At 38.3% G+C, this 23,153-nt stretch overlaps 1 protein-coding gene across 1 annotated transcript in view; it reads left to right on the top strand.

Moving 5' to 3' along the window:
• Nucleotides 1–377: 377 nt before the first annotated feature.
• LOC131049910 (uncharacterized) overlaps nt 378–23,153 on the top strand; it is a 40,921-nt gene continuing 18,145 nt past the window's right edge. Inside the window, exon 1 of the mRNA XM_057983995.1 lies at nt 378–398. The gene's annotated coding sequence lies outside the window, so the exon portion shown is untranslated. The remainder of the gene's footprint in view (nt 399–23,153) is intronic.

Below are 23,153 nucleotides of genomic sequence, written 5' to 3'. Positions count from 1 at the left end.
ATTTTTCTAGAAGGTGTTAGTTGTCATAAGATCTTATCTTATCTTTTGACATTTAATTCTCGAGTCCTAGGTCATTTAATAATTCACTTTAGTTGTCTCATAACAAAGGATTAAGACATATGTCACAATCTTGTCTAATCCTATCTGACCTTGTCTTTATGGGCAAGGAATCATATGCACATATTGTGATGTAATATCAAATTCGATCTAATCCATTGTGCCCATAATTAGGCAAGATTTTTCTGTTGTTGCTCTAACGTGGAAGGCATTTTTTGGTTTTGCAGGTGATCCTAGAGGATTGAGTTCATTGGTGACTCTAATAGGACTTACATAGGATATATCACTATTTTCAGTCTGCTTGGAATGAGCTCAATAAGCTGTATACAAAAACCCATGAGGTACCACATCCCATGTTGGGGTTTTCTCTCGATTGGTTTGCCTAGGGTAAATATTGCATTCTTGCTTATGTGTCCATTTGTACTAATTTCCTTTCATATTGTTATGATGAACCATGCAATATATGGACTTTTGCTAAGGAATAGTAATTTAAGCATTAATTCTTGAAGAAGTTGTAAATCAAAACCTTGTGGGCATGTAGGGGATGTATACACATTCGCACATTCCATTTTCACATGTTGGATTTATGGGGCGACTAGCGGTTGCATCTCTTGTCTATTAAAGTTTGGTAGTAATTCATTGAAGAAACCAAATGACTAATCTTCACAAAATTTATGGATTAAAGCTCAAGTAACTTTCTACCCAAAACATGTTCCTTGAGAAACTTGTTGTGACCTATTTCACACATCGCCCCATTGCAAATGGGGACCCCTGGTTGTTTTTGCTTTTTAGAGTTTTATTGAGTTACTGGGTTCGACCCCCTAGACCTCTGGTACTAGTCCGGTCCGAACCTGGTTCGGGGTTCGGGTTTGGTTCGCCTGTGGTTCAAACAGGGTTTGTGATTCACAAGCCTGGTTCGAACCAGGGCAAACCCAAGAGGACCCAGGTCAAACCCAAGAGGACCCAGGGTTGAACCCAAGAGGACCCAGGTCGAACCCAGGGGTCTGACAGCCCAAAAATGGATTTTTGTTTTGCAAAATTTAATTTTTTAATAATTCCACCACATAAAAAATTAAAATATGACCTAAAAGTGAGTTTTAAAACATTAACTTGGCTCATTTCATACAAGCAACATGACTACAAGCAAGGGGAAACGAAGATGTGGGATATGGAGCCAAAACATACCGATTTGGATGATTTCACTTCTCAGCTTGTTGCATTTGATGACTCAGATAGCAAGCAAACTTAAAGTGCAAGTGCAAGTGTCATTGGCATTGGCATTGATTCATCTAACGTCAATGTCAATGATGAGGAGGAGGAGAATGAGGATGACGAATTAGAGAATCCATTTGATGATCAAACTTTAAAATGTTGAAAGTTGAAACAATGATACTTGAATATTTTATCATTTTGATATTAAACTTGATGTTATATGATGTTGTTATGGCATGATCATGATGCTATGATTACAAGTTTATGTTGGTTTTGTTGTTTATATGATGCTATGTGACATGCTAATCTTAATTCATGCTTATAGGTTGCATATATATATAATTTACATGTTTTTGTACTAACGAACCCAAACCCCTTTTCAAAATTTTGCCATACCGGCGTACCGGTTCTTCGAACCCGAATCGGTGCCTGAACCCGAACCGGCAACCTAGGGTTTTTTTCCTAGATCTACAATTTTGTAAATCCATCTTCTTTGAGAGTTTTTGAGAAGTCATCTCGAGCCAAGTAGAGAGTTCATGCTCAGAACAGTTTGAACGTTGTCAAAGTGCTTAGAAGGTTTGAAGGACGAGGATCGCAATCTCTTTGAGTTATTTCTGACAACTTTCTACTTTTTAGGAATTTTTGCTTTTTTTGCTTTTTTCTAAACTTAGAAAGTTTTGTTTTGACACTTTGAGCCCAATCCAAGAAGCAGCTTTTTTGGCTTTCTTTTTGCTTTTCTCTTTTTTTTTGCCTTTTTTAAAAGCAAGATTAGGGTTTTGTTCCTCAAGTCATATGATCAGTGTCCATGTCTCCTCAAAATTGAAAAAAATTGCCTTTGTGTAAAAAAGCAGGGTAAAAACCCTAATTAGGGTTTTGTTCCAGAAGGTACATCATCGATTTGGAAGATCCAAGATGGACATGGCAGGTTAAAGCACCGGCATGGAAGATCAAAATTCATAATATAAAGGTCAAAATTCGCTCAAGGCAAAGAAAGTTAGCTGTCCATCAAAGTTCTCCATGACCAAAAGGTATCCAAGTCGACCTTGCCTAGCATGTGCATGGCAAAGACCAAGCAAAGTCCACCAAAGTATGAAGGAAATGGCACAAACTTCATGAAGTCCACTCAGCCAAGGGTTTGACTGTCCAAACATTCCTAAACTCCTACATGCAGTTAAGAAAGACATGGCAGAGGTTAATCAAATTCCGACCTGCAGTTAACACAATGGAAAAGAAAGAAGTTTTGACATGGCAAATGGATATGTCCAACAAGACTTAAACTCCGCCCTCCTAAGTCATGGGGCCAGCAAGCTTCAAGGTCCGCTAGGTACATGAGGTTTAATGTCCAAAGGTATTCAAAGTCTGCCATGACATGGAAGCAATCAAGTCCACCAAAGCATGAAAAGAAAGTATGTCAAAGAACAAGTAAACAAAGCCTAGGAAAGATGGCACAAACAAGGGAAGTATGACAAAAGGTTGGAATGTCTAAAGTTAAAAACAAGCCAAAGTCTGCCCTTGGCTGATGCACTCCGAAGTCCGCCAAGAAATAAAGCAAAAGGTTTTAAAGTATGTAAAAGATATGACCTATGAGAGCTGAAGTCCGCCATATGCTAAGAAAGCTTGAAGTCCAGCTAAGGGATAAGAGGAATAACAATTTCGATAAGGAAGCAAGGTGCAAGCTAGTATGTCCAAGTGCACTTGAAGTTCGCTCTCTTCTCCACATGGAGAGAGATTAAGCCTAAGACATAAGGAAGGAAAAACATGAATTAAAGCAAAGGGTTTTGACATGTTAAGAAGAAAAGCAAAAGGTTTTGGCAAACAAGACCTATGGAAAAGAATTAAGCTGGATAGCCAAACCTATACCAAGTTCACCTAAGACCAAGTTGAAAAAGAAAAAGCAAGAGGTTAAAACATGTCCAAAGAAGCCTAAAGTCCACCTCGGCACATATGAAGATGGGCAAACAAACTTCCAACTCCGCCCAATGGAAAAGCAAGACAAGGTTGTGTTGATGTGTATTTTGTACACAACCAAACACAGAATAAAATACCTAAAGGTACCTTATCCTCTCTTGATTAAAGTCTCTGAATGTTGAAGATGTCACGAAAAGGATCAATCGGGATGACTTCAAGGTTCTTTGTTGTAGGATCTCTATGTGTGGATAAGCACCAGTGGTCGTTGTATATGTTGTTTCTTCAAGGGGCCTTACGTACTTTCAGAGAAAGCTTGTCCACATTACTTTCTTTCCAAATGCAGGAACAGGATTCTCCTAACACTAACGGATTTTCAAAAAATGTCAAAAGATAAGGGTTTCTAAGAAGGAATACTTGAACTAATCCTAAGAATGACTCAATGAAGACTGGACTTGATAAGATTCTACCAATTTCAGTATCGCCAAGAAATTACAACTCTACTGGAATTGATGCGATCTTCTAAGGGGATTCAATAGTTTTTCAAATCATCAAGGATATAGAATCATAGATACTATCATAGAGATACATATCAATACTTCCAAGAATGATTGAACTCTTAATCAATCTCAATGTTTCCAGTTGACCACACAAGGCGTCCTTACAATCAGTAAGAAGCTAGTGGTTTGGAATATGAATCTTATCAAAGATCAAGCACGACACTTTGTCCTTCAAACTTAGAACTTAAATGCTATTTCAACTGAGAGTGATTCAAGAAGATAAACAATCATGAAGATAGCCACAAGTATTGCAATAAAACACCATAACTTCAATATTTTATTGATCTCATAACCAAATGGACAACAATTGTTCAAAATTCTTTCTTTACTACTCAATCTTGCTACAACAATAACTTTCTAACTTTCTTCTCTCTAAGCTCTCTCTCTTTTTTCTAACTTCTCTCACTCTTTAAAATGAAATGAGTGAAGGTATATATAGAATCCTCAAATACAATGAATGGCCTCGATCAAAAGAAGATCAATGGCTGAGATTTTGACACCTAAACCCTAATTAGGGTTGTTACAAAAAAGTCCCCATTTAGATAAACATCACTAATCCATAGCCAATAAAGAATTGGCACAAATACCGAGGAGACATAGACCAATAGGAATTAAGTTGCCACATCATCTTATAACAACTTTTCATCTAGAATTTTGTTCCCTTTCCTATGTTCTTTCTTAGCATATTCAATGAATCTGGACACAATTCCTTCAATCTCAGCAATGGGAATCTCAGGAAGATTCTTCATTCGTTCTTCCAAGTGAAGGACTTGATCAAAAGCAGTGAGAAGAGTTGTCTCCCATCTAGGTTCAAGTTCTTTGGTCTTCTTAATCAGGAACATAGTAGTGTACATTTGATCTCGTTGCTTATCTGTGATGATGTTCTCCTCTTTGCAAAAGATGACCTTGATTCTATCCTCCAACTCTTGGATGTCCACATCTGTCTCGATCTCGATCCGCCTATCAAGAATGGTACACAACACCTCAAACACCTTATCTTGAATTGGATGAATGATGCCTTCAACTCGGCTGCATTTGGTGTTGACGTCTTCAAAAAGGACCTCCTTCATCTGGAGCAGAGCTGACCACTGTAGGAGGTTATGGGTTCCTCCATCCGTTATCTTTTCTTGTGCCAGAATCCGTCTTGGTGTTTCTCTTATCACTTGTAAGACTGGAATGATAACATCTCTAGTGTGAGTGAATGCAGCTACAGTTATCATTAGATTATGGATAATCTCAAGGACCTGGACAGCTCGATGAACTGTCTTTATCATTCTTGTTGCAAATTCAACGGCTACCTTGTGGGACTTATCAATCCAAGAACTCATAAGTTGAACCAAGCTCTTCACCCTTTCTGCCTCACCTACTGATTCAAGAGGGAGTGCTTGTAAAGGAGATACTGCTGGATCCTGACATCTCAAGGGCTGATTAAGATGACTAAAATAGTTCCTCCAAGCACTGACCTCCCTCGCAAGCTTCTTATTCTTTTCCATTTCTTCTTTAAGTTTGTCTTTAAGTGCTTGAAATGAATCAGTTGCCTCTTCCATCGCTTGCTCGAAGTTAAGTGGACCAAGCTCAAATGTTTCTAAGTCATATTCTTCTGCAAGAATCTCATCCTCATATTTGTCCGCCACTGGTGTAGCTACCTGCACTTTCCTGGATCCTGTCTCATCTCTAATTACCTTAGACATCTTTGTGGCCTTCTTCTTCTCCATTACCTCATGAGAATTTCCTATAAGGCTTTCCAAGTCAAACACATCTTCTTCCTCTTCAACCACAACTACCCTTGTCAGTCTCTCTTTCAGCCAATCAGGAATGGTAGATCTTGTTTCACTCACTTGTATTTCTTTAGGTAGTGGCCTATCTTCCCGAAGAGGAGATGTCGCTTCATCATCATTCTTTTCTTCGTGTTGCTCATTAGCACCAACTTGGGGAGATTGACTTGATGAATGCTGAGGTGTCTGTCCTTTCTCTTGTTTATCATTCTGTACCATGGATTCCATAGACTCATCAACTTCATATACTATCTACCTCTGATCTTCCCCTTGATTCGGCTCCTTTTCATGCCTAGAAGATGTGCTTGGTGGGTGATCAGGATTTGTTTTCTGCTTCTTCTTGGAAGGTTCTCTCTTCTCAGGTCCTTCTTTCCTCTTTGAGCCTTTGGAATGAGAAGTATTCTCACTCACACTTGCTTCTCCTTCTTCTGGTCTTGCCTCCAAAGTGAATGTCATTGGTACATTCTGCTCCTTCAACTTTTGATGCTGTACATCCACCCATCTGCGAGTGCAGGATAAAACGGGAGCCATCAAAGCTCTCAAGTCTAAAACCTCGGGCTCATTCCAATCTATCTTCACTTCTTTGTCTTCTTTCTCATCGGACAACTGGAGGTATCTACCATTATCCTGGGCTTGATTGGCTACTCTATAAACTTTGCATTTCCTGATGAGATCTAAGGGTAGCCTGGAATGCATCTTTCTTTTGACCTCTAAATCACCTGGGAGATTCATCCAAAAGTCCTCCACCTGAAACTCATGCTTGTACTTCCTGCCAGATCAAAATTGTCTCGCGAGGCAACTGATGTGAATGAGTATAGACATAATTCCTTCTCTGCATCTTTTGCGGCTTGAGTATTAGGACACACTTCAACTGAATTCCCTAGTATGATGGGCATAGGAATTCCATTTCCATGCTTGTGCCTGGATGCCTTCGCATAAGCTGCCAACTGTCTAGTCACCTCAAGTAGTATTATCCTGTCTGTTGGATATCTTGGCAACATGTAGGGAGGTGAAGGACACCCATGAACTTTGATGTATGTGAATTTTTGAAACTGAATGAACCATGCACCATACTTCTTCACAAGCTCTTGTGCATCCAGAGACAGTCAATTGTGAATTCCACCTTGCAATATCCTGGTAATGTTCATCGTGAAGGTGTCATTGACTAACTTGTAGTCACTTCTAGGTGGATGATGCAGATGAACATAAGAATCACAAACTCTTATTTCTCCGGGTCCTCTTCCAATCACTCCTCTGTGAGGTAGCCCTGCATACTCGAAACTCCTGATCAAGGCATATATAACATATGAGCTCATGTGGAATGATTTGGTGGGTCTTAGCCTTCTCAACTGCACGTCCAGACAATTGCTAATGATTCTGGCCCAATGGAGCATTCCTTTTCCTTGGACTATCACTTGTATGAAGAAGAACATCCACTTGTCGAAGAAGAAGGCTTGAGAAGCACCTGTAACTCGATTGAGCAAAGTTATTAAGTCTCTGTATTCCTCCTAGAAGTCAATCCTATGTGGTGTATTGGGAATCTTGTTCAAGCGAGGCTGACTTTTGAGCAACCAATTCTTATTGAAGAAGTTCAAACAAGACTCAGGATCATCTTCATAGATCGACCTTGCTCCTTCCAAGCTTTTGTAGATCATGTCTTTATGGTTCGGAAGATGAAGAGCTTTGCCTATAGCTTCCTCTAAAAGGTAGGCTAAGATGTTCCCGTCTTTGGTTACGATCGTCCTTGACTGTGAGTCATAGTGGCGAGCACACTCGATCATCAGCTCATGGCACTTGACGGTGGGAGGGAAACCTACAGCCTTGATGATGCCACTCTCAATTATCCTCCTTGCAACAGGTGATGGCTTGCCAATGTAGGGGACCTCTCGAAACTTCTTCACATTGAAGTTTCCTAAGTTGGTGTCTCCAATATTACTCCACTTGGACACGATCCTGGTCTCCAATTCGTTGCTCCTCTGATCTTCCTTGATGAGAGCCTGCTGACTAGTAGATCCTCTGGCTTTGGGGGTCGTCATTTGATGCCTACACAAAAATTTAAAATTAGTCTTTAAGCATCATACCTTAAAGCATAGAATTTAAGACCCTCCAAGGGAATAATTCAAAACATTAATTTGAAAAGGACATGATTCCTCAAATTAATTATGAATGGAAATTGGATTTTCAAGACTTAGACTTTAAAAAATGCTATGAAAATCAAAACAAGTCTTGAATAAGAGCTTCAAAAAGGATTCTTCATACCTTCCTCTTGAATGCTTAACTATGAACCTTGAAAAATGGAAGAAAGAAGATCAGATTTTGCTGGACAAAAATTGAATTTTTGGCCTTCTTTTGGATGAACTACACCTCAATTAGCCTTCCAAAGAACTTCACCTTCACTAGCTTCCAACACTTAGCAAGGAATTCTGGAAATTTAGCCTCCAACTTACTAAGAAATTCGCCTCCAATCTGCTCTTCTAAATTCGCATAAGAAGGAATGAATGAATGATTTGAATTCACCACAAAGCATCTCCCTTAAATAGGGCGCTCACTCTAATTAACCATAAGGCCGACCTAGGTTTTTAGCAATAAAACAAATAAAATTCCCTTTAAAAAAAGGCTGACTTGCTTGTAAAAGCAAATAAATGCATTTTGAGCGCTCACCCATATTTTTTAAATTTTAAAATTGATTTCAAGGCCTCCAAGGTGGATTTTATATTTGCTTTAAGGCTTTAAAAATTAATTAATTCAATTGTAATGGCCTTAATTCATGCGAATTTGATCTAACCTCCCCAAATGTCTTAATTTTAGCAAATTTGGTGAAAATTTGGGAATATGGAGGTTTGATTGAGGCTTAATGAAGCTTCCTTTCTCCTTAGGCCTTGAAATATTTAAAGTGATGAAGGTCTAGATTCACTTCAAGACTTGTTTGAACCCCTTATCCATGCTTGTTCTCTTGATGAAATTGAAATTTTCTCAACCTATATTTGCAAGTTTCCATGTCTTTGTCTTTACAACCTCTAAACTTAATCAATCAATGTTGAATGATAGGTTTTTGATGATTTCGCCCTGGACCCTCTGGAAGGGTCAGGAGCGATTTTTCCAATTAGGTCCTGAATATCTCATTTCTTGATTCCAAAATCTCCTGGAAGGTGAGCTCATGTTTGCTTTGACCTAATCAAAGTCTTGCATTTCAAATTTTTATCATTTTTCATGAGGAAATTAGGTGAGAATGTGAATTTCGCCTTGGACCCTCTGGAAGGGTCAGGAGCGATTTTTACATTTCAGGCCAAAATTCACCTTAGTTTGAAAACTCCTCCAAGGCAATCTCCAGGGTTCATTTCTCTCCATCACTGGGTTAGCTCATTAAAACTTTGAAGGAAATATTGCATTTTTGGGAATTTCGCTTTGGACCCTTTGGAAGGGTCAGGAGCGAAATTCTCTCTTGAGCTCAAAATTCTCATTTTTGAAGGTCCAAAACCTCTTCAAGGCATTCCAAATAGGTTCTTTCATTGTAGTCCAGGCTTAGTCTCACTCAAATCTGGAAGAAAAAGGTGAATTTAGGGTTTTTCACCCTGGACCCTCTGGAAGGATCAGGAGTGATTTTTCTTGCTTAGGCTTACTCCATCATTTTGTCTTGAATCCTTCACTCAAAGCTAGGCACTAGTCTTCTTCATTCACTCCACCCAAGCTTGGTTTGTTCTTGCAAGGCAAAATAGGGGATCTTGAGATTTTCACCCTGGACCCTCTGGAAGGTTTAGGAGCGATTTTCCTTCTCTGACCTAGAATCATCAAATTTTGAAACAAACATCTACTCACAAGTGGTCTCAAAGGCCTTTTCTACCTTGGTCTAGTCTTGCCTTAGCACAAACTTGAAAGGAACAGGTTGGTTTTAGGATTTTCGCCCTGGACCCTCTGGAAGGGTCAGGAGCGATTTTTTAGGTTTTTAGGGCAATTCCTTCATCCTTTCAACTTTAAATCATTTCGAAGGGATAGAACATCATGTCTTACTCCTCTTTGAGTCCTGAAAACCAAAATCTACTCTTGAACTGCAAGGAAAATAGGAGGATTTGGAAATTTCGCCTTGGACCCTTTGGAAGGGTCAGGAGCGAATTTCCCTCTTGGCTTCAAAATTTGCATTCTTAGCATTCCAATTCCACTTCAAGGCAATTCAAATGTCTTCTCACAGCCCTGTCTAAGCTTAACTTTGCCCAAACTTTGGAAGAAAGGAAAGTTTTGGAGATTTTCGCTCTGGACCCTTTGGAAGGGTCAGGAGCGAAAATCATGTTCTAGGCCTGATTGCTTCCTCTTGACAATCTCAATTATCTTCAAAATGCAAAACACTCTTCCTCACACCCATTCAAGCCATAAAAACTAAAAAGTTGTTTTGACCTTGCAAGGAAATAGGTGTTTTTAGGAATTTCGATCTGGACCCTCTGGAAGGGTCAGGAGTGAAATTCTCCATTTGGCTCAATTCCTTCACTTTTTGATGATTTCTTGCAATCTCAATTCACTCCCAGGGGTAATTCTTTCTATGTTTGACCTTATCCCATACTTGGCTTAGCAAAATTTGATATCAAAAGGTGATTTTGAGGAAATTCGCTCTGGACCCTCTGGAAGGGTCAGGAGCGAAAATTGCAATCTTGACCAAAAATCTTCATTTTTTTCACCTTAAAACTTCTTTGCCAAGTGGGATTTCATGTTTCATCATGCTAGGATTAAGGTTTCATATCCAAGAAAGGCTAAAAATGTGTTTATAAGGAATTTCGCTCTGGACCCTTTGGAAGGGTTAGGAGCGAAATTGCCTTTCTTGGCCAGAATCCTTCATTTTCTTCATTTCTAAACATGCCCAAGGTTTTCAACATGCTCATTCTTCCTTTCACCATGCCTTTGACACTTCAATTTGACCAAACTGAGCAAGAAATGTCTCCTATAGAGATTTTCGCCCTGGACCCTCTGGAAGGGTCAGGAGCGATTTTTAGGTTTTAGGCCTATTCCATCATCAGTTCAAGTTGAATTCATCTCTCAAAGGAAGAAAACACTACTCTCCTCTCATCCAAGCCATAAAAACCAAAGAGTGACTTGATTTTGCAAGAAAAATAGGTGATTGAAGAATTTTCGCCCTGGACCCTCTGGAAGGGTCGGGAGCAAAAATCATCCTTTTCGGCAAAATCCTTCACTTTCCAAGTTAAAACATCTTCAGGAGGCAAAAGCAAGTTATTCTCGTTTCATTCATGCCCAAAACTTGACCTTCTTCACTGCATAATTAGAGCTTTTGGAAATTTCGCTCTGGACCCTTTGGAAGGGTCAGGAGCGAAATTTCCCTTCTTGTCCAAAATCTTTCATTTTGCAAGCTTCCAAATCTTCAAAGGTATCAAATGATGTCCAATCTTCATTCCAAGAGACCTTGCACATCACAATTTAGCCAAAGTTAGTGAAAAATAAGTTCTAATAAGATTTTCGCCCTAGACCCTCTGGAAGGGTCAGGAGCGAAATCTCCATTCCAGGCCAAATTGCTTAGTCTTCAAGTTTCAAACCACCTCACAAGGCAAAGTTAGATCATTTTCCAGGCTAGGAACAAGATTGCAAGTCTATCCAAGGCAAAAAAAGAGCATAGGATGAAATTCGCTCTGGACCCTTTGGAAGGGTCAGGAGCGATTTTGACATTTCCAGGCTAGATGTTACCTTGATTTGCTTCATCCTCCATCAAACTTAATCAAACCAACTCCTTTTCTTCACTGGCTCTGCCCAACTGACTTAGACAGAGAAACAAACAGGACCCTAACAAGAAAAACTCTCTTTCAATCTAGACCTGACCTGAGACCTATTCTTCCTGTTCCTTGATCTAACCAACTTGACTCTCTTGAAAGGCATGCTTCATTCTGGCAATCTTGAGGCTTCAGGCAGACGACTAACAACCTCCCTAAACAAGACTAGACTTAGCTTGAAAGAAACCCTAAAACGAACTTCCAAGGTTTAGCTCTAATCTAGCCAGCTTAGGCAGACCACTCACTCACTCAAAACCCTAAAAGCAGAGAGAAAAACAAGCAAAGAGAAAGCAAAACTTAAGGCAAAAAAAAAAGAGGGGGTCCCCATTCTAATGGGGCGATGTGTGAAATGATCACAACAGGCTGCAAGGGAGAAAAGCAAAACAAAGAGGATATTGTCCAAATTCCTTCCAAGTCCGCCATGAGGAAGTTTATCCAAGAGGGTTTGAAGTCTGCCCAAGTAAAGCAAGGAATATGGCAAAGACTAAGCCAAGTCTGCCTTGGCCTATGAAGTTCAAAGTCCGCCTAGACATGACAGGATGAAAGTAGAATAAAGTTGGCAAAGACAAGGAAGAAAGCTAGGAAATCTAAGTGGCAAGCAAGACATGGGTTAAAGCACACAAAGTCCAACTTGGCTAAGTAAAGAATGTTTAATAAGCATGAAAGATGCCCAAACTCTTGGCTAAACACATTTGAAGGTCCATTCAAGAAGAAAATAAAATTTTCCAAGATAGATGGCACAAACAAACACAAGTTGGCAAAACACTAACCAAGTTCGCCTAGGCATAAATGGAATATGTGAAGATGCCTAAAATAAGATGAAGAATTCGCCCATGATTTGAAGATTAGACATGAAGATGACCAACTTGCCATGGCGAAGGAAGAAAAATGGCCAAAGGAAAATTTGACAAAATAAGCACATGAAATCAAGGGTCAATCAAACAAACGGGTTGCAAAATAAAACTTGACACATGAATATTTTTAATTATTTTCCAACACTTAGAATTATGTTCGAAAGGAAAATAATGTCAACACTAAGAAAGATTTTCGAAAATTCAAGAAAATTTTGGAATCTGAGAGAAAGTTATGGAAGATTCCTTGCTTTTTTAGCTGAGGATGAAATTTGAAAAAGAAATAAAACTTTCCATTTTGGAAAGATTTAAAACATTAAAAAACAAAAAAATAATAAAAAAAAAAAACAAAAAAAAACATGGAGCTTCTAAAATTAAAATTCTTAACTCTATATATTTTCAACCAGTCACTTTCAAATTCGTTATCAGGTTGGAAGATTGGAGTGCAATTCTGAAGAATTTTTCTCTCTCAAATTTTGTGAAATATTGATTTTCAAGAAGGAATTTTGAAGAATTAAAATTTTTCTGAGTGTTGGAAGGAAGAAAATAAGTGCTTTTTCTGAGTTTTAGACAAAATTCTCGGAATTTAAGGCAAATTTTCATTAAAATCAGTCAAAGAAAACTCCAAAAGTTCGAGAAAATTCATATTCTTGACTGATTTCTTCTGTCTAAACCATTTATTTCTTAGAATTTATTAAGTACTTGACCAATTTCATCCACTTTCAGTCTGATTTTTGACAGATATTCAGCTTTTTAACAAGCTGAAAGTGAAATTTCCGAGTTATAATGTCCAAAATCAGAATTAAAACTATGAATTTTTTCAATAAATAATATTAAGTTTTGATGTATTTTGCAGGTTAAAGACCACCAAATGAGTTCCTTCTAGGAAAGCTGAAAATGAAGTTCGCTAGTAAGGGAGTACAGCCAGAATCAAAGATCAAATCCAAATGGAAGAATGTCATAGATATTGACCTTGGGTATGTGGATTTCGAAGACTTCAAAAAGAGAATGTATGGCCATGATGGATACTTGCCAACACCCATTGCTCGCCGGATGATGAGGAATGACATCGTCCAAGCAGCTGGATTTCCACCAGCTAAAGAATGTGCTAAGCTGATGGTTGAATGTGCTATGCACTATGATGCACAAGAAAGAGCGATCATTGCACCTGATGGAAGGGTATTAGCTAATCTTTCAGAGTTAGCCATTCGGGAAGTGTTTGGAATACCAAACTACAATAAAACATCATATAAAACTAAAGAAGATACCCAAAAGATCTATGATGACCAATCTGAACTTTGTGCAACAAATATCAACAAGTCATGGTTAGAAAAGACAAGACCTCAAGGGAAAGTGCCAAAGAAGCTTGTTGGTTGAAAATTTTGTACAATTGGGGAAATATACAAAATTGTGGATCAACCTCAATGTGTGAGTAAAACTCTCCTAATTAAGGGAAGGCTCCCCCTATCTATATCTAATCTAAAACTAAACAGGATGAGATAGAAGTCTTTCTTCTTTCTTCAAGAAAGCCAATATCCTTTTCAAGTTAACTTAGAACAACAATAACAACTTTTTGAAATAAGATGAGAGAAAGGAAATGAAGTTTCCTGAAAGCTCAAAGACTTCTGTCACTTCCTTCGGGACGGGACAGCAATATCAAGCTCAAAGACTTGAATATACGAAGTCCTATCTACCCTTTTCTGTGCTAATAATATCAAGAACAAATTATAGCAGCACAAAGTCTGAAATATCTTGTTCTCTTTTACACAAAACAGTAAGAACTAGTATAAGCTCAAAGACTCACAACTATTTCTTATCATAAAATCTATTTTTAATTTCTCTCTCAAGAATAAGTGTGAGCACAAAGACTTACAACTCCTTCCAAGAGAATATTTACTCTAATTTATATTAACCTCCAATACTTGTAGCACAAAGACTGCAAATCAAATTCGATTAAGCTCTCTAAGAAACACTTGCAAGAAAGATAATATGGAACACAAACTCAAGAATGTAGCACAAAGACTTAACACTTGAGTAATCTTCTTGTATTTCTTTCAATTCTTCAATTTACACATAAAAGTTCAAAGACTTCTTTGCTGCAAATTTGGCAGAGTTTTTGCTCGCTTTACAAAAGATAAGAAAATACAATAGACCCCCTCTAGTATTTATAAGGGAGGAGTCTTGAGAAAAAAGAGGGAGGATCCTAACTAACTTTAGAAATTCTCTCAACCACCAAGACTTATTCAATAACTAACTATGACTTATTCAAAGTCACAAGTCCTATTCTAAATTGACTTGTAACTCGTCTACTTGTAATTACAAAAGCGCAAGTAATGATTTAACTTGCAATTTAGAAAATGTTTTTACAAGTAAACATGTCAAAAGAGAAACTACAACTAAAAGATTACAATTCTGAAAAATGCAACTAAGTGTTGAAAAACAGGTTGCAGCATGTGAAGACATGAATCCTTTGAACTTCTGGATGATCATTTGAAGCTCATCAAGATTCGGTTCATGGGTATTCTTTGCCACGATCATGGTTTTCACAATAACATCGCTGCAACGAAGGATTGTGGCATTATTCTTTTCAAAGGTGTTGATGTGTTTTTTATGCACATGCGAAGACAAAATAAAATACCAAAGTATCTTATCCTCTCTTGAACAAAATCTCTCAAATGCTGAAGATTAGCTTAAGGATCATTGAGAAGACTCTAAGGTTCATGAATGTAGGGTCTCTACGTGTTGATAAGCTTAGTTGGTTTGATGTGATTATGTTGGAATCACAAGGAGACTTACATTTGAATGCATGAATGCTTGATTTGCTAGAACTTAGGTCCTATCTACTCAATTGGAAGATAAAAAAGAGCAAAAGAGGTAAGGTTTGAGAGAATCTATTTTAATCTTAAGAATGTAGGAAGATGAGTGAATGATTAGATGGAATCCTACTGGGCACGGTCTCACCATCAAATAGAACAATTTAACACAAGCTTAGTGCAATCTTCTAAGGACGTTTGAAAGATGTTCGAATCAATACCACCAAAAATTGACCACCATTCAAGTTAATGCATAAGCAATGAGTGTAGGGCGATTCGAGTTTAAGCTCATATCACTCCAGTTGACCACGCAAAGCACACTTACAATCAGCAAGAGGCTAGTGGTATGGACTAAACGGATTCCACATAAATACATTCTACAACTTCTTCCATTCAATCTAATCAACATGAAAATAAATTGAGAAGTAGAACCATGAGGCTTGTTGAAATAACAAATTTCACCATAACTTAAATGAAAAGAATATCTCATTTACAAGTCATACCTGTTGGCATTGAGTTGTCATTGATGTCAACTGGTACTGCAGGCCGGCTGCCGGTAGAGGTATGTCGTCTTGTATGAAGGAGAGTGTACCGGTATGGTGAAAGACAATTAAGGTATTGAGTAGATTAACATGAAGACTTGTCAAACCGGTATGGTGGAAGACAAGTAGTTATTGAGACTATCAGTGACATCACCGATATGAGGTGAGATGCATTTGTGTGTTGGCATGTTGAGTGATAACTGGTAGAGTTTAAACCAGTCTGGAGTTTAGCTGCCTGTTTATGATGAAGAGGCAAAATGTTAAAGTAATCACAAATCACCAGAAGTGAAGATGTGCTACCAGTGAACTACCGGTTAGCAGGAGGAGAAGGTCTCATCAGTAAAGGCATGTACCGGTATGAGTTTGCTGAAGGTTCAAGTATGAACCGACTATGTGTCGATGAGCTAAGTGATTGACCGTTGTGATGCCATGTGGAGCTGAGGTGACAAACATGCAGAGGTTGGTGAAGCGTCCATCGCCATGGTTGTTGAAACAGCTAGTCGACATTAATGAAACAACCTTAAATCATGGGATTGTAACTGACAAATGCGGCTTGAGGAAGAAAGAATAACAGAGGAAGGTCAGGGAGTAGTTGGCGCTTGGATCAAAGCAAAGAAATCAGATTGCAAGAAGATCTCGAGAATAAAACAGCTGAGTTTTTTAAGAGCCAACAAATTTCAAGGTAGAAAATTATGTACGAGATTGCTATCTTTAGCAAGTATGCATTGGGTAATAGAAAACATGTACAGATGCATTCCTAGAGTACAGGGGATCGATCCAAGACAGACTGGATCGGATCTCATGCAGATTGTGTTGGGAAAAGGAAACCCTAACCACTCCGACTTTGAATTGTTTCTTGGTGGGAAAGCTCAAGTTTAAATATGATGACTTGAGACAGTTGAAGATGCTGCTGCAGAGGGAAGACGAGTGTAAATTTGCTATCTGAAAGACGAAGAGATAAACACTTCAAGTGTTTATGAGTGAAGATCTGATTGATAAGAAGAAGCAGTATAAACAAGTGTAGGGAACAACCGATAGAGTGTGCATTGATCACAGAGGTGAAAAACCGGCAGAGGTTGTGCCTGATTAAGAGTGATCAAGTGTGAGTCGAAGGTGAAAAGACATTGTGAGAGGGGATTTAAAAAAGTTATCAGCAAAGTCAAGTTTGCAGAGTGGGTAGAGAGAATACAGATCGGCAAGGGAGAAATCGACAGAGGAGAATATTGTAAGGTTGCAAAACTTCATTTGCAATAGTGATTTCATTTGCATATATGCAATTCATATTGTTGTCACTGAGTTGTAGCTTAGTGCAGGGGTTGTAGCTCCTTTAGGTAGTAGCCTATAAATTGTGTAGGGGTCGGTGCTCCTTTGAGTTGGTGCTCATAAATCAAAGGTTGGTGCTCCTTTGAGTTGGTGCTCATAAATCATGGGTTGGTGCTCCTTGGGTTGGTGCCCTAAATATTCTAATCAGAGTTTCATTGTGAGGCTGGATTGGAGCAGAAGATCTCCAACAGCTATTCTCACCGAGGTTTTTCCCACATTCGGTTTTCCTCGTATATATCTGGTGTTGTGTGATGTATTCTTGTTCATATCTGATGTTAATGTTTTAGCTAGTCCTTTCACACACTCTACTTGCATTGTTTAAGTTACCAGTTAGCATTCAGCTTGTCCTCTACTTTACCGGTATCTCTCTATCAAAGAAAAAGAGTTTAAATCACTGATTCACCCCCTCCCAGTGATCCATTGTGTCCAACAATACCAACAATTCTTCCTTGTCTTAATCTATTATAATTCTAATAGTTATTCTATTCTCTCCTAACTATTAGCTATAAACTATTAGCCTTTACAAATGAAGAGCCTGAGCTTTATATAGAGAGCTCATTTACAATGAATGGCTAGGATTGGATTTCCATCAACAACCAAGATTTTTACAATAAAAACCCTAATTAGGGTTTGTTACAACAAACATCTCCATAGAAAGAAAATTACATTCCATGAGTGTGGACCAATAGAAATCAGGGGTAGGTGCCTTGGAGTTTGTGCCATCACTGGTGAGTCAGGTACATTGAATCAAGACATGCAGATGTGGAACCCCTCTAATTGGTAGAGATAGTGACTGGGATGATGACTAGGACGCGAACTCCAACTTGTCCTTTGTAGGTTTGATCTTCTAACTTTGATTAACTCTTCTGAAATTGTATGCTTCTTCAATCGTGCTTGATGTAGGCTTCAATCATAGATGTGCGAGGTGTAGATCTTAGTTTTGAAGTATTGATGTACTTCTGATGTCACTGTTGTCTTACTCCTTTGAAACTGCAAACCTTTTCTCTTGTGACTCTCTTCATGTCCTGCAAAACAAATAAGGATTACACATACTTCAAATAGGTTTATTAAAGCATATAAAGAGGATTTGCCATCATGAAGCAACACTTGAAGTTGCTTTTTGCTCATGAAGAGGAGTTCCTGAAGTGTATTCTATCCTTGATGTTAATTAAGTTTTCCTCGCCTTAATCTTCTTCATTTTCTTGAACTTCGCTCATACCCTTTAAATTGTGAAGTTTGCTCATGTAGCTCAGATCATGAAGTTTATTCTTGCATGTTGAACTTGTGAAGTTCATGAAGTCAAGATTTGCTTGTGTAGGCTTGAAGATGAAGATTCCTCTAGATGGAGTACTTGCAACTTGTTTCAATCACCTTGCTTATTCATGAAATTCACTCCAATCTTCTAAGTCATGAAGTTTACCATTGTAGAAAATTCGCCCCAAACCTTGAACTTATGAAGTTCGCTCTCATCCTACAACTCATGAAGGAGTAAAATCTCTTCAAACCAATAGCACATGAAGTTGCAAAATCTACTCAAAAGGAGGTGCACCTGAAGTTTGTTTCTCTTATCTTGGTCATCAAATTTGTTCTTCCTCTCCAAATTATGAAATTTGCTCATGATCTCAAACTCATGAAGTTCATTGTTCTTGTGTGAAATCCGCTCCATTCCCTCTAGACATGAAGTTCGCTCTTAATCCCTTAAACATGAAGTTGCACATTTTGCTTCAAGGGGGGTAATTCATGAGGTTCAAACTTTGCTCCTATCTCTCAACTCATGAAGTTGTTGACTTTGCTCCTATTTCCCAATGCATGAAGTTATCAACTTCGCTCCAAAGGCTCAAGTCATGAAGATGTTGAATCTCACTCTTCGCAACTCATGGAGCAATGATTTCGTTTTAAAACCTTCTAGGATGAAGTAACAATTTCGCTCCTCCTTAGCAATTCGTGAAGTGGAGGATTTCGCTCCTCTTTGGTCAAACATGAAGTAAAGAATTTCGCTTGAAGCTTGCAGCTGCTGAAGTTATCAACTTCGCTCATAAACTCAAACTCCTGAAGCTATCAACTTCACTTCAAAACACTAATTCATGAAGTAAGAAAATTGGCTCATCTCTTTTGATACATGAAGTATGAATTTCGCTCCTAGTTGTTTGAACCCGAAGTTCGCTTCTATCTCCTTGAAGTTGAAGTTGTAAAATCACTCTACTTCGCTCCTCTTGGTGAGATCATGAAGTTTATTTGGCATTGAGTCCTCTTTAGGTGATTATCCTTCTATTATTCAATTTCGCTCATGCTTATGAAATTCACTCTCCTTGGTGAAAACATGAGATTCGCTCTCTTTCCCCAATGCATGAAGTTATCTACTTCGCTCACCTCCTTCAACTCATGAAGTAGCATTTCGCTCACCTCCTTCAATTCATGAAGTTGGGAATTTCGCTCACTTTCTTCAATGCACGAAGTAAAAAAAAAACTTCGCTCATCTCCTTTAACTACCGAAGTTGATTTATTTCACCTATTTATATCCAACTTCACTCTCAAGATTGCTTCATTTTGCTAGATCATGAATTCCGCTCCAAAGTGCTCAAGCATGAAGTTGTCAATTTTACTTCAAAATGTAAACTTGTGAGGAAACTTCGCTCTAATGTGGTGAAACATGAAGTTCGCTCACCTCTCCTTCAACATGAAGTTCTCTCACCTCTCCAACATGAAGTTCGCTCACCTCTCCTTCAACATGAAGTTCATTTGACAAGCTAGTCTCTCCGTTAGAATTTATATATGGAATATAACATTTAAGTATAAGAAAGAGATATCTTTTCTCTTTCTTATACTTTAAGTTATATTCCATATATATTGTCAAGATGTTTGAGAGTGGTTTTGGACCTCCAGGAGTTATAATGCAAAATCTAGTTTTTGGAGCATCCTTCAAATTTCCAGACTTGGTCAAATTTTAGGACCCTTTAGGATCAAGATGACATTCCAGACTTTTAAGGCTAGTTCGCTCTGATCTTGATGTAAGGGACAAGACTTAGGAGGACACCATGCATTCAAGCAAGGCTTGATTTAGCAACTTGAAGCGTGACCGGATAGTACACAAAAAACCCTAGGAATGATCTAAATAACCCCTAATCACTCCACTGATGTGACCTCCTTCACTTCACCTTGAGAAGATCCACCTGGCTTGATGACCTTTGAGAAACTCAATCCCTTCAATGCAATGGCTAAAGACACTAAAACAACCAACAACAAAACTAAAAGAGCTAACCCCAGAAAGGAAAAAGTGGGGGGTCCCCATTTGCAATGGGGCAATGTGTGAATACCTCGCAACAAAAGGAAGACTGAATTTCCTGTAAGAAGACTGGACAGGCAACCAAAGCTTGAATAGATGCAGCTGAAAATGGTTCACTCCTCCACTCATGATGAATCTTCAACTATAGATCTGAGAGAACCCTTTCTTGTGATAATAATTCCCCATTGTGATCCATGATATTGCAAGAAGCTTTCTCACAATGAGAAACAATATCTTGAAATACTTCCAATCGCAGTCTCATAGAATCATCAATGTCTTCAACAAGTGACTTGAGAACAAGGGCTTTGTTCTCCAAGAGCTCCTGGTATTATAGATATACAACCCTCGAAGGAATAACTTGATGTCTAGAAGAACACTCAACTTTTGTTGAGGAATCTTGAGCCATGTTGTCAAGTTATCTTCCACCTTTTCCAAGTTTTGTTTGAAAGCGTCAGAAACCTGGTTCAATTGTTCCTCAATGGTCTTCAATTTGAGCATCATTTGAAAAACCTCCTTCAAGACCTGTGCACATAAATCATGAAGCTGATCCACCCAAGATTCCAATGCTTGTACCTTTTGAGCAGCTCTCTCAACTCCTTGAATTGATTCTTGTGGACCGGAAGAACTTGAAGGATTGCTTCCTTCACTAGCGAATTTGGTGATCTTTTGAACAGCTGCAACAAGTTGCCTATTCTCCTCTTCTAGCTTGTCCTTCTTGGCTAGAAGCTCATCATATCGCTGTACTAGTGAAGCTACGGACTGTTGGGCATCATGTTTGATTACTTCATGTGTTTGCTTACCCAACTCTACCCTTGTGACCTTGTAATCAGCAGCTTTCATCTCCTCACATGGCTTGTCTACAAGAGGTTCAACAATTTCAGCCACCTTCATCTTGTTGCTGTCAATAATTACCCTTGAGATTGTCTTGGCCCTTTTAGCAACCTGTTGACGTGTATTTTGTACACAATCATACACAGAATAAAATACCGACAGGCATCTTATCCTCTCTTGAGAAAATAGTCTCTAACTGCTGAAGATTCGCGTAAAGGATCAGTTAGGTAGACTCCAAGGTTCTTTGATGTAGGGTCTCTACGTGTGGACAAGTTCCAGTGGTATGATGTGATTTGCTGGAATCACAAGGGGACTTACATTGAACTTCCGATCTGCTTTGCTGGACACAGGCTCTGACTAACTTAGATAAAAAAAATGAAAAAAGGATAAGGGCGAAGAGAGGATCTAATCCTAATACTAAGAATGTAGGAGCAATGACTTGATTTTTTGATGAAACTCTAACTAGATCTTGTTTTGACATCAATGGAACATCTACACAAGGCTAGTGCGATCTTCTAAGGAAGCTTTATGATGTTCAAATCATCACCGCAGGCATAGATACCATCCAAGTTGATGCATATCAATGAAGAAGCGACAAATTGAAATTGAGCTTGAGCTGAACGATTCCAGTTGACTACACAAGGCAAGTTTGCAATCAACAAACTGCTAGTAGTATGGATGTACGAATTCCACCATCAATCAATCACATTCCCTCCATTCATTTAATCATCTACCATCTAAGATTGAAGACTCAACAAGAAACCATGCAAATTGCAAGAAAAACGACATATTTCACCATTACTTCAATGAAAATGGAGTTTGTTTACAATCAATGGCAACAATTTCTTGCCTTGTCCTCCTATTCTACTCTCTAACTACTAACTACTTTCAACTATTACTAACTATCTCTCTCTAATTCTCTCTAATTCTAAATTATCTTTTACAAATGAAATGTTTGGGCTTATATAGTGCCCACAATACAATTTGATGGCTTAGATCAATTCAAGATCAATGGCCAAGATTTTACAATGAAAACCCTAATTAGGGTTTGTTACAACCATTACATAACATTTAATGCTTGACCAATGATAAAATTGTATTGCTTGGACACATGTCCCTTCTAGAAAAATCGACCAATGGATAGCCGGGGTAGGTACATCGGAGTTTGTGCCACCTTCCATGAGTTAAGTACATTGAATCTGGACATGCTGAGATGGACTTCACTGATTGGAGAAATGATGACTAGGACGCCATCTCATTTGACACTTGGAACTTGGTAGATATTCAACTTGATGTTGTTGAGAAGCTTGCTTTAATTAATTCATCTGGATCTATTTTGCTTCTTTAACGAGCCCTTGTTCTAACTCCTTGCGTCCTTGATGTGCAGGAAGATGATGTACCTCGCCTTGGAACACTGGATTGAAAGAGTTCGCCCTTGTCCTGGCTTGATCGTCCTGGCGAAGACCGTCCTTGATCCGGCTTGATTTTCCTTGATGAGATCTCCATTTGAGGCCTACACAACATTTCAAAATTAGTAACATGATTTTGCAATATAAATTAGAGAGCAAATTTTTAGGAAACTTAATGATAAGTCCTTTATTAATCATTTCCTAAAAATGACTGAGCTAAGGCAAAACAAAATTTCAAAATTCAAAATTAAGGCAATGACGATCAAAATTCAAAATTAAAACAATAAAACCAAATCGCCATACCTCACTTGAGAGCTTAACTCTAAAATGCAAAATGAATAAAATCGCCTAGGCAAAATTGAAATTCGATAGTCTTGATGTGATCTTCAAAAGAACGTTCCTCATATCAACTTCGCCACCCTTCAAGTCTTGGACGTGATCTCCTCTTCAAGTTAGCAATTTCGCCATCTTTGATATGTCTTTGACGTCCTAGGCAACTTCGCTCAAATGGAAACTTCAAGTTCGCACCACCTTGCTTTGAAATAAAATTCGCCCCTTTGAATACAACTTCGCACTTCTCCCTTTGATCGCATTTGAATGATAAAAAGGTGATGTAAAAATGAAATCTTTCACCCTCCCTTTATAGCGCTCACACCTTAATTACTACTAGGCCGACTTTGTAATTAAAAGCGAATTTAAAATAAAGTAAAAGGCCGACTTTTGGTAAAATAAACAAATAAATATCAAGCGCTCCACTCAATTTTTATTAAAAAACTTAATTAATTATTTACCAATGTTTTTTAATTTGTAAAATTTCGATTTTTAAT

Source organism: Cryptomeria japonica, chromosome 2, assembly GCF_030272615.1.
Source record: "Cryptomeria japonica chromosome 2, Sugi_1.0, whole genome shotgun sequence".
Taxonomy (NCBI): domain Eukaryota; kingdom Viridiplantae; phylum Streptophyta; class Pinopsida; order Cupressales; family Cupressaceae; genus Cryptomeria; species Cryptomeria japonica.
Note: the sequence above shows the minus strand (reverse complement) of the source record. Positions and strands in the feature narration are given on the sequence as shown.